The sequence below is a fragment of the Quercus lobata genome, chromosome 3 (genome assembly GCF_001633185.2).
Source record: "Quercus lobata isolate SW786 chromosome 3, ValleyOak3.0 Primary Assembly, whole genome shotgun sequence".
Classification (NCBI taxonomy): Eukaryota; Viridiplantae; Streptophyta; class Magnoliopsida; order Fagales; family Fagaceae; genus Quercus; species Quercus lobata.
Window position 1 is genome coordinate 36,767,356 of NC_044906.1, and position 10,778 is coordinate 36,778,133.

The 10,778-nt window shown below is 36.4% G+C and overlaps 1 pseudogene; it reads right to left on the reverse strand.

Moving 5' to 3' along the window:
• Positions 1 to 2,130: 2,130 nt before the first annotated feature.
• On the reverse strand, positions 2,131 to 4,301 carry LOC115980836 (annotated as a pseudogene).
• Positions 4,302 to 10,778: the final 6,477 nt, after the last annotated feature.

Below are 10,778 nucleotides of genomic sequence, written 5' to 3' on the forward strand. Positions count from 1 at the left end.
TTATGGTCGTGCGCCACCAACTATTCATTCTTATGAACAGGGCACTACATTGGTTGCGCAGGTAGAGCATTCCTTGCTAAGCCGAGATGAAACTCTCAAGCTCTTACATGAGAATTTGGTGACATACCAACACCGAATGAAATTAAATGTGGATCGGCATTGACGTGAGCTGGAATTTCAGATTGGTGAGTTTGTATATCTTCGCCTCCAACCCTTCCGTCAAATGTCTATCCGTCCTTGAGGTAACATGAAGCTCTCCCCACGGTTCTATGGTCCATTTCAAATTGTGGAACGATTGGGCAAGGTGGTTTATCGATTGGCACTACCAGCTACTTCTCGCATTCATCCGGCTTTTCATGTCTCCCAACTCAAACAGAAGTTGGGTCAATAGAATTGTGTAGCTACAGAATTGCCCCACGTGAAAGATAACGGACATGTACTGCTTGAGCCTACAAGGATTTTAGACTTTCGCTGGCGTAAGATTAGGAAGAAAGTGGTCCAAGATGCCTTGGTGCACTGGTCTGGTACAGCAGAAGACGATGCCACTTGGGAGCCTTTCTTGAACCTCCAGCAGCGGTTTCCTCATTTAAATCTTGAGGACAAGATTCTTCTCCCAGGGGAACAGAATGTTATGTCTCAAGATCATGTGGAGCCAAATGGAAATCACGTGCAGTCAAGTAATGAAATAGTTGCAGAAAATGGCTAGAGATAAGAATTATAAGAAGATAAGGATATTGCCTCAAGTTTAGATGTTATCGTTTGAATTATTATTGATTGTTATTTGAATTAGGATTGTTATTTGAATTATGAATTAGGATAAGGAGCTATCTTGCGATAGGCTCTGTTAGATAGGATTTGGATTATCTCTTGTATTTGAATTCCAATCCATCTTGTATTTAAGAGCATGAAGTGAAATAAGAGGCAAACAGATCTTTAATCCCAAATATCTCTCTCTTTCCCTATAATTTCTAGGAGGGTAGTCGCCTCAAATACGACTAAGTTATTTATTAGATTGCAGTTTACTGCAGTATATGTTAATTTGAGTCATAGTTTTAAACACACAAAAAAAGTTACCAACACGGCATTGAATTGCATACTAATTATTTGTAATGAATGAATGAACATTTTTTAAACTTGAAAATGGAAGAAATGGACCACAGGAGCACTGAGACTTAAATAGGTGTCTAAGTTGACTCGGGTGACTTTGTACGAGTGGAAGTTTCAAAGCAAGAGGGTTAAAATGAGGTCTACAAAGAACCACCGTTTTCTTTATTTTAATTTTGCACAGGGTTTGGATTGTTTTATATCAACAGTAAATATTGGCCATTTGGGATGCATGTCATGCGCATGCATCCGCTCTTGTTTTGAAGTTCATTTCAATAATTAATGTTTATACCGCCTACCCTTAAACCGAGTTACCCTAACAAGAATAATTAGATACATGAATGATGAATGTACGTTATCACAAAATAAAATCTTATAAAGAACTATTGCTGAATTCATAACAAAATTGAGACTTATACGACAGATTATAGATTCTAATATGATTATGCAGCAATGGAACTGCTTGTTTGATTGCAGAGGCACATGACAAATAGTGATTGGTATTTGCAGAATCGGACTATATACAAATGGCGGAGATAGACACATAAACAGCACTATGAAAAGGGATGTGGTATGGGTCATTATCAAACACACCCTTGTGCTAGAAAATTGGCCTTCTATATATTAAACCTTCGTCATTTTTTTTGCACGAAGAATGATCACTTGAACATATACAGCGGCGGCTTTACCTTAAGGCCAGGGGTTCAAATGAACCCCCTGACCTGGCCGTATATATATATTACACCACCCATGTACCTGTTTTGGTTCATGTGATGCCCATGTGGTCATTTTCTATCCAGTAAGAATAACAAAGGTCTTATAACTGACGGGTTCAAATTGAATTATTTTGTAGCAGATGCGGTGTGTTTGATAATGATCCATACCAACTATTTGTAAAAGTACTATCTCACTTTTCAAACTAATTAGGAAATTAAAACTCTTTTCAAAAGTTTACATTTATGATGCATGCATTCATGCCATTTTTTTTTTTTTTTTTCTGCAAAAATGTTTAAATAGTCATACATATCAATTCACAATTGAAGCTAATTGCGCATCCACTTTGCCTGAACATGGAAGAGGTTTGCTTGGGCCATCTGATGTAGACAAATTAGTAGAGCTACTACCACATGAACATTGGGCTTGATCTTTTGACCCCATGAGAGAAGGTGATGTATTGGAGAACTTATATTTTTGCATTGGAGACCCAAACTTTGACACTGGCAACTTTGATGGAAGGTTGGGCAAAGGAGCTTCAAAATTAAGAACATTTAACACTTTCCTTGCAGAGGGTCAACTAGCGGGATCAGGATGGCAACACCATAATCCAACTACCACCAAGCATTGGATTTGCTCCTCGTCAAATTCCATATTTAACTTATAATCAATTGCTTCAAAGAGTTGGCCTTTTCCATGGAGCTTCCACACCCATTCTACAAGATTTACCTTGTTTGGTTCTGTTTGTGGTTCAATTGGCTTTCTTCCACATACAATCTCAAGGGAAACTATCCCAAAACTATAGACATCAGATTCTCTAGAAGCTTTGCCAGTTGTGGCACACTCTGGGGCAAGGTAGCCCATGGTGCCTGCCAAAATAGTAGTTTTTGAGCCCAGATCATGGTCTACAAGTCTCGCGAGATCAAAATCACCAAGCTTGGCATTATAATTTGTGTCCAGCATGATATTGCTGGGCTTTATATCTCTATGGACAATACATTGTTCCCATTCTTCATGAAGGTATAACAATGCACAAGCCAATCCCTGTACTACATTATACCTTCCTGGCCATGTTAGAGTAGTCTTTGCTCCATATAGATGAGAATCAAGGCTTCCATTAGGCATATACTCATATACAAGAAGTAATTCATCATGCTCATGGCACCAACCAATGAGTTGAACCAAATTCCTATGTCTCAAACGGCTAATGATCTTCACTTCTGATATGTACACCTTTCTTCCTTGTTTTGATCCTTCTGAGACTCTCTTAACTGCAACATCTACATTAGATTCACTTAACAAACCCTTGTAAACTCCTCCAAATCCTCCCTCTCCAAGCTTTCCTCCTTTGATAGGTGAAACTTCTTGGCCCAGTTCCTTTTTCAAATTCATCATCCATACATGCATTATTCCGCAAATGGTCTTTTGTGTTCTGACTAGTCCTTTTTCTCCAATATATGAACCAAAGTAGACCTAATGCACAACTCACTACACCCAAACCCACTGCCAGACCAATCCACAAACCTGGTTTCTTTTTATGGTCACCATCTACCGTCTTGTTTGGATGAGTAGTACCACCATATTTCATCTTGTTTGGCTGAGTAAACCTATGTTTAGGCTCCAAGTTTGAACTGAATGACCAGGAAAGTATTGTATGTGACTCGACCAAAGCACCTGTTGCAGCGGAGAAACCAACTCTAACCCATTCCGGCAAGATAGTCTTCAAGTCAACAATATATGAAAGGCTACTAGAGTATCTGCTGAAGACTGGATTATCTGCAAAAGTAAGGAACACGCTTAGATTCTTGGTTGTTGAGTTATAACTTACCCATGCATCCACTATTCCACTGTTGAGCCACGTTTAAAGCTTCTACTCAATGAGACGTATGTCTTTGAGACAATTGAATTGACATCGATTCCTACATGATTATCACTTTGATCAGGAAAATCAAGGTTTTGGTGAGTGTCAAACTCGACTGCAACAATTTGATTTTGAGTGTCGTTGAGAGCGGACTCATTACTAAACAGTCCAAGGTATCCCCGGCTGAATTGTTAGGGATGTTGGACTCAAATGGTGCAATGAAGAAGGAGAGTCCTTCGCCGGACAGCGTATTTGTTTGGTTTGTGATTGTTCCTGTACCATTAATTACTTGAATGATAAAGGAGAAGTGAGTGACGAAGTCTGTAATCCTCCCCGTGCTGTTATCCCAAAAGCACACTTGTTTATGGAATGAAACACGACCAACACTAGAATTGACTAAGCGGGTGCGTGTATTCTTTGTGATTTGGAGACCTTCTGTGTCAGCGTATGCATCGCCTTGAAAGGTTAAGTTGCTTTCATTTGGTTGGAAACTAGGGAAGTTGAAGTGAATTGATTTGGCATGGGGAAGTGACAATAAAAAGAAGATAGAGAGCTGATTTAGAAGGAGAGAATGGATTTTTTGAGCTTGATGAAGGCTAGAACGTGTGCGGAAGAGAGCCATGGTTGAATGAAGGTCAGTTGGATGGAAAGACCTAGGAATGAATGAAATATTTATAGATGTCGTACGTATTTCGAAGACATGAAAAAAAAAAAAAAAAAAAAAAAAAAAAAAAAAAAAAAAAAAAAAAAAATTCTCTTTAACTGACTGTATTTTGTTTCTTAAAAAAATATATATATATATATTATTTTTTTTTTTATCATTTTGACTTGGTCAACACGTCCGCTGTAGGTTCTTTTTTTTTTTTTTTTTTTGGAAACCGTATACTTTCAAGTTAAATGGTCCTTGGATTCATATAAGGTTCAATTCCTTAAATATTTCTAATTTATGGTTGGGATTAAAAGTTTAAAAAAGTAATTTTTAATTTTAATTATTAAATATTAAAGAAAATTTAAAAAGTAAAATATGTAAAAAAAATTTGTGAGTGAAAGCGAATGAATTGCATCAGGTTGCATCTGCTTTCAATCTATCATCCTTAACTCCTTATAATTATCACTATTGGCCAGTTTGTCAAAAAAAAAAAAAAAAAAAAAATCTAGCATAGTAGCATCATAACATGAAGTTATGAAATTAGTCCTCATAAAGCCCATAACTCTTAAAACTTAATTGATTAGTATTTTATAGTGTTTTCAACAAACATGGTTCAAATTTTCCACCTCAATTATCAATATATCCCAAAAAAAAAAAAAAAAAAAAAGAAGCAAAAAAACCTAACAGCTACTTAGTGATCTCATATGAATTAATTATGTCACATGATTAGTTATAATACATTATGATTGTTAATATAATTTACTTTAAGTGGCTACACCTACACTCATTTTACTTTAAGTGGCTATCATTTATTAAATAATTAAATAAATGGCACAATTCCATTATAGTTTAAGACGATTTCAAATTAAATCTTCAAATTTAAAAAGTTTATAATAAAAACCAATAATGGACTAACATGTTATGACCAAGCTGAACATCACTTCATGTATGCCCGACAATTAAGAATGACTCTTTGTGTGGATAAACAAAATTCTCATTCAATTCTCAAGGTTTTCTCAACTTCAAGTACACGAAAAGGGGCGACAGACTATGGGAACTATCTTGGAATTTTCTTTTTCTTTTCAAAGAAGGATGAAATTTTACATTTAGATTCCAATTATGTATAAAGTCTAAGTTATGGGTGGATTTCAATTATAGATGGAGGAAGAAAGTTAGATAATAAAATAAAAACTCTTTCTTCAGAGTCACGTGAGGGTGGGCCTTGTGTCGACGTCCTACCCCGAAGAGGAATTCTACCAACGGCGCTAATAATTCACCCCTTCTCGTGGGATAGACTGGAAATTAAATAGAAGCTGAAATATTGGCAACAAATTCGGTCAAGTATGGGACAAAAATTTATATATTGGACTAAAAGAGTTTGTTATTTCTATGATTTTAATCTTGTCTTTGACAAGTCAGGTCAACTTGGAATGACTCTTATTCTTTGAAAAGTCAGGATGAAAGTAACATACTTTGGAACATCTTTTCTTGAATATATATATATATATATATATATTTTTTTTTAAGAAAACACTTAAAAGGATAAAAGTTAAATAATACATAAATCAATAAATTTATAGTCTCATAATAGATTCTAATAGTGTACTAGTTTAATAAATTCATAAAAGAAGGGGGGAAAACTTTTCTATAAATGATGTTACACATGAAATATGAAATAAAGTAAAACTATCCATAAACTAAGTATGATTTTGAAATAGCATTTTTTGCAAAAAAAGAAAATAATAATAATAATAAATAAAACCTTTTTTTTTTTTTTTTTAACAAAAAATGAATTTGACTTGATTTCAAATAAAATAGAATGGAGAAAAAAATACCTTAATTTTTCTCATTTGGACTAGAACAGATAAATTCAAAATTGTTATTTGTACGAAAACAAATTGAAATTATGAAGTGCAAAACATGACTTATAACATAAGGTTTCTCGCAAAGACCTAGTTTTGATCATGAAGAAATATATGCTCCTATGATGGATGTAACTACATTTAGATTTTTAATTAACTTGGTAGTTATAGAAAAGTTGAGTATGTGCTTAATGAATGTTGTTATGGCATATCTATATATGTCCCTGAGCGTATATACATTGAAATCCCTAAATGATATAAAATGCTTAAAGCATATAATTATTTAACTACATAGTCCGATAATGGTTTTTCTCTCTTTTTATTTAGAAATCCCCTCTCCAAACAACAATTGCAGCCCTCTTTTCCACCATTTTTACACCTCCAAAGTTCTTAGGTAAACTTGGTGTAGAGAGGGAAAATTCCCGACCTATCACAAGCTGACACGTCACATTACCAAGTCCACAAAATACAGCCAATTACAGAGCACCATGTATTGCTGCTAGGTTTTGCTATCACTATTCAGAAGCCAACAGAAATTTGTCAAGTGTCACACAAGAACCAATCACACATCAACGCACGTGTAAGCGATGACTCAAGCAGCCTCGCACGTGTAAGCGATGACACAAGCAGCCTCGCACGTGTAAGCGATGACTCAAGCAGTCCAGCACGTGTAAGTGATGACTTAAGCGGACCAATCAGGCTGTGACATGTGTCACCAATCAAGCTCCGCCACGTGTCGCTCACCCAACCCCAAACTCCTATAAATAGAAGCCTTCCTGAGACATTTAGGAGGACCAGAATTGAGATGTGAAAAAGCTTTGCTGGAATCAAGCCTTGAAGCCTCTAGGAACTTCAAGAACTTCAACCCCAAAATCGGAGAACATTCGAAGCAGAATCATCCAAACCATCTGCCTAGATCCTAAAGTTTGCGGGAATCAAGCTCAAAGGTCCAAAAACATCAACAAATCATAAATTAGTGAAGCTCTACGGATTTAAGCCTCCAAAGCCCCGAAGAACTTCCACCACAAATCTTCAAATACAAAGAACATTCGAAACAGAATCATCCAAACTATCTGTCTAGATCTCAAAGTTCACTAGAATCAAGCTCAAAAGCCTCCAGAAACCTCAAACAACCACAAATCAGTGAAGCTCCACGGATTCAAGCCTCTAAAGCCCCGGAGAACTTCCACAACAAACCTTCGAAGACGAAGAACACACAAAGAACACGAAGAACGTGAAGAACAAAGGATTTCCAACAAGCTCATAGCCAGAGATTCATTGTAATTCCGTTTCAGCAATCTTCAATCCATCCCTCAACCAAATTGAAGGATATTTTGTGTTCAAATCAAAATCACATTACTACAAATCTAATCAACAAGTCTTTTAAGGAGATCGAATCAGAGGATAACTCTTTTGTAATCACAGAGAATTGTACCACACAATCATTAATACAAATTCGCATTCGTGAAACTATTTCACTTGTTCGACTTATTTCGAAACGAGAAATTTAGTCGCTTACAAATTCTGGCACGCCCGGTGGGACATCTCTGCCTCCCATCTCATTCTCCTTCAAAGAAAGAAATCAACATCATCTTGCTGCCTACTTCAATGGCTTCTAGCAAGAACATTCAAGCTTCAACAATAGCTGCTTCAACTAAACTTGGTACGGCTACCACCAACAACTGCATTGGTGTAATCAATTGTAGCCAACCCAAAGCAAACAATCAACTTCAATATCAAACAACCAAGGAAGCCAAAGTCCAGACAATCATCTCCTTAGACCCTCTTACAAGAAACAATGTCATCAACAAGGACGTCTCCACCTTGGAACACCTCAAGTATGGGGGTAAATCCCCTTCTTCCTACACAAGAAGTTGGTCGCACGATTTCTCTCCCATCAAAGGGAACCCAAAAGATGAGATTTCACGTGCTCACATCAAATCACTTTCTTCTCCATCATCTTGGGAAGTTGTGTCAGTCATGATGACTAACACCTCTACCATGGAAGAAAAGATGGCTGAAATGGAACAAAGAGTTGTCATTCTCACAAAAGAACTTGAAGATAAGGACCTCCAAATTGCAACTTTGATGAACAAACTCGAAGTACAAGATCTTGGTGAATCAAGCCATGGTCATAAATTCACATCTGCAAAGGATGACGAAGGGAGAGAAATTGAAAACACTCCCCGACGAGAACAATCTACTTCAGTTGCTTCGTTGTCAGTCCAACAATTACAAGACATGATAACAAATACCATCCGAGCACAATATGGAGGTTCTTCTACAAGTTCTCTTACATATTCAAAACCTTACACAAAGCATATCGACAACATGAGAATGCCAAATGGGTATCAACCCCCCAAGTTCTTGCAGTTTGATGGCAAAGGAAATCCTAAGCAACACATTGCTTACTTTGTAGAAACTTGTGAGAACGCAGGGACTCAAGGAAGCCTCCTTGTAAAGCAATTTGTCCGTTCGCTCAAGGGAAATGCCTTTAATTAGTATACAGACTTAGAACCTAAGTCAATCGATAGTTGGGAACAACTAGAAAGAGAGTTTCTCAACCGATTCTACAGCACACGGCATACGGTAGGCATGATGGAGCTTACCAATACTAAACAGTGGTAGGATGAGCCCGTCGTTGATTATATCAATCGGTGGCGTTCTTTGAGTCTAGATTGCAAAGATAGACTTTCTGAAATATCTGCTATAGAAATGTGCATCCAAGGCATGCATTGGGGACTTCTTTACATCCTTCAAGGGATAAAGCCCCGAACATTTGAAGAGTTAGCAACTCGTGCCCATGACATGGAGTTGAGCATTGCTAGCCGTGGAAGTACAAACCTTCCCATACTTGAGGAAAGCATAAAGGAAGTAAGGAGGAATGACAGGAATGCAAAAGTCAGCCTCAAAGACCCAATGGTTGTTAACATTGCCGAAGTCAAGGTTCCAAGAAAAGGAGCAAATGAAAAACGGCTTGAAGGATGGCAAAAGAACGAAGTGCATCGCCTGACCTTTAAGGAACGTGAGCAAAAAGTATATCCGTTCTCCGATGAAGATGTGCCAAATATCTTAGAACAACTATTGCAATTAAAACTAATTGAATTGCCAGAATGCAGGCGACCAGAAGATATGGGGAAAGTTGATGACCCTAACTACTGCAAATATCATCGCATCATTGGCCACCCAATACAAAAATGCTTCGTCTTCAAAGAACAAATCATGAAGCTTGCCAAAGAAAACAAGATTGATCTAAACTTTGATGAAATTGTTGGGTCAAACCATGTGATGATGGAAAGATGCTGGAAAGATGCTGGAAAAGAGTAAACCGATTTTGAGTGAAAATAGCATGTTGTTAAAGAAAATGTTTAATGCTCTTAACTCCTTGACTATGTGCATCTCCGGTTCTCATTCTTCCAACCCTCGTCTCGCTTCTCTTGAGACACTCATTCCAAACAATCGTTCCGTTTGGATGAGGAAGGGTTCATATGGTTGAGCTTGTGCTCTTTTTGGTCCTTGATCTAATTCTTTCGATCTTTGTAGGACCCTTCATGCATTAAATGTCATATCATCATGCATTTTGTGCATCTTGCATTTATTTGTATGCATTGTTTTGTTCTTGATCTTTATTTTTTTTGCTTTGTGTGAGTAAAAAATCCAAAACCACATAAAAAGTGAAAACTTCAAAAAGTTTGATCGTATATGTTTGAGCACATATCACATGTGAGTTTGGCCTTGTATCTTTGTACAAATGGCTTTGTGCATTTACGAGCTTAGCTTGTTATTTTTGCACTTATATCTTTGTGGGAAAAATCTTGACATCTTTGTGTGATTGTTGTAAATCAATCTTCAAGCTTGTCATGAATGATTAGTCAATAGTCATGTTGGTTTTGATACTTGCATAGACTTGTGCTTATATCTCTTCCCACTCTTTTATTTTTATTGCTTAAAGAGCTCAATAAATGTAAATCTCAAAATGAAAAGAGATAATGAGCTACAAAAGCCGTCGCACATACTAGTATTTGACTAGGAAAAAGGGAAAGCGACTTGTATTGAAAATGTATGATGCCCAAAAGCCAAAGGCTTGTTCATCAAATTGAAATATCAAAAATTTCAGGCATCAATCTCAAAAATGAGATGTATTGCTCAAAATGAGTTGTATTGATTCAAAATGATCAAATGATATGAATTGTAAGAAGCCAAATGAAAAGCTTCAATTTTATGTAATCCTTTTCTTGTGGGAGGTCATATATGTTCATTTCTATAATTGAGATAGACCACTTGACTTAGTACTAGTTGTGTATGACTTGATTGAATTGATCATTGAAACTTCACTCTAGACTAAGGACTATTCCACATTTTATACACACACACACAACACACATGCCTAATGTTCAATGAATGTCATATTCATTTGTTAGATTGTACTTGTCTAAATGTGATGTGTGTGTGCTCAATCATATATAGTTCAATCCAAAAAGATTTTTGATCATTTTATATGTTTTTGGAAGTGATTTTTATCACTCTTTGTGTTCATGTTTAGTGTTTACTTTGTTTTTCATTATTTAAACATGTTCTGTATTGAAAA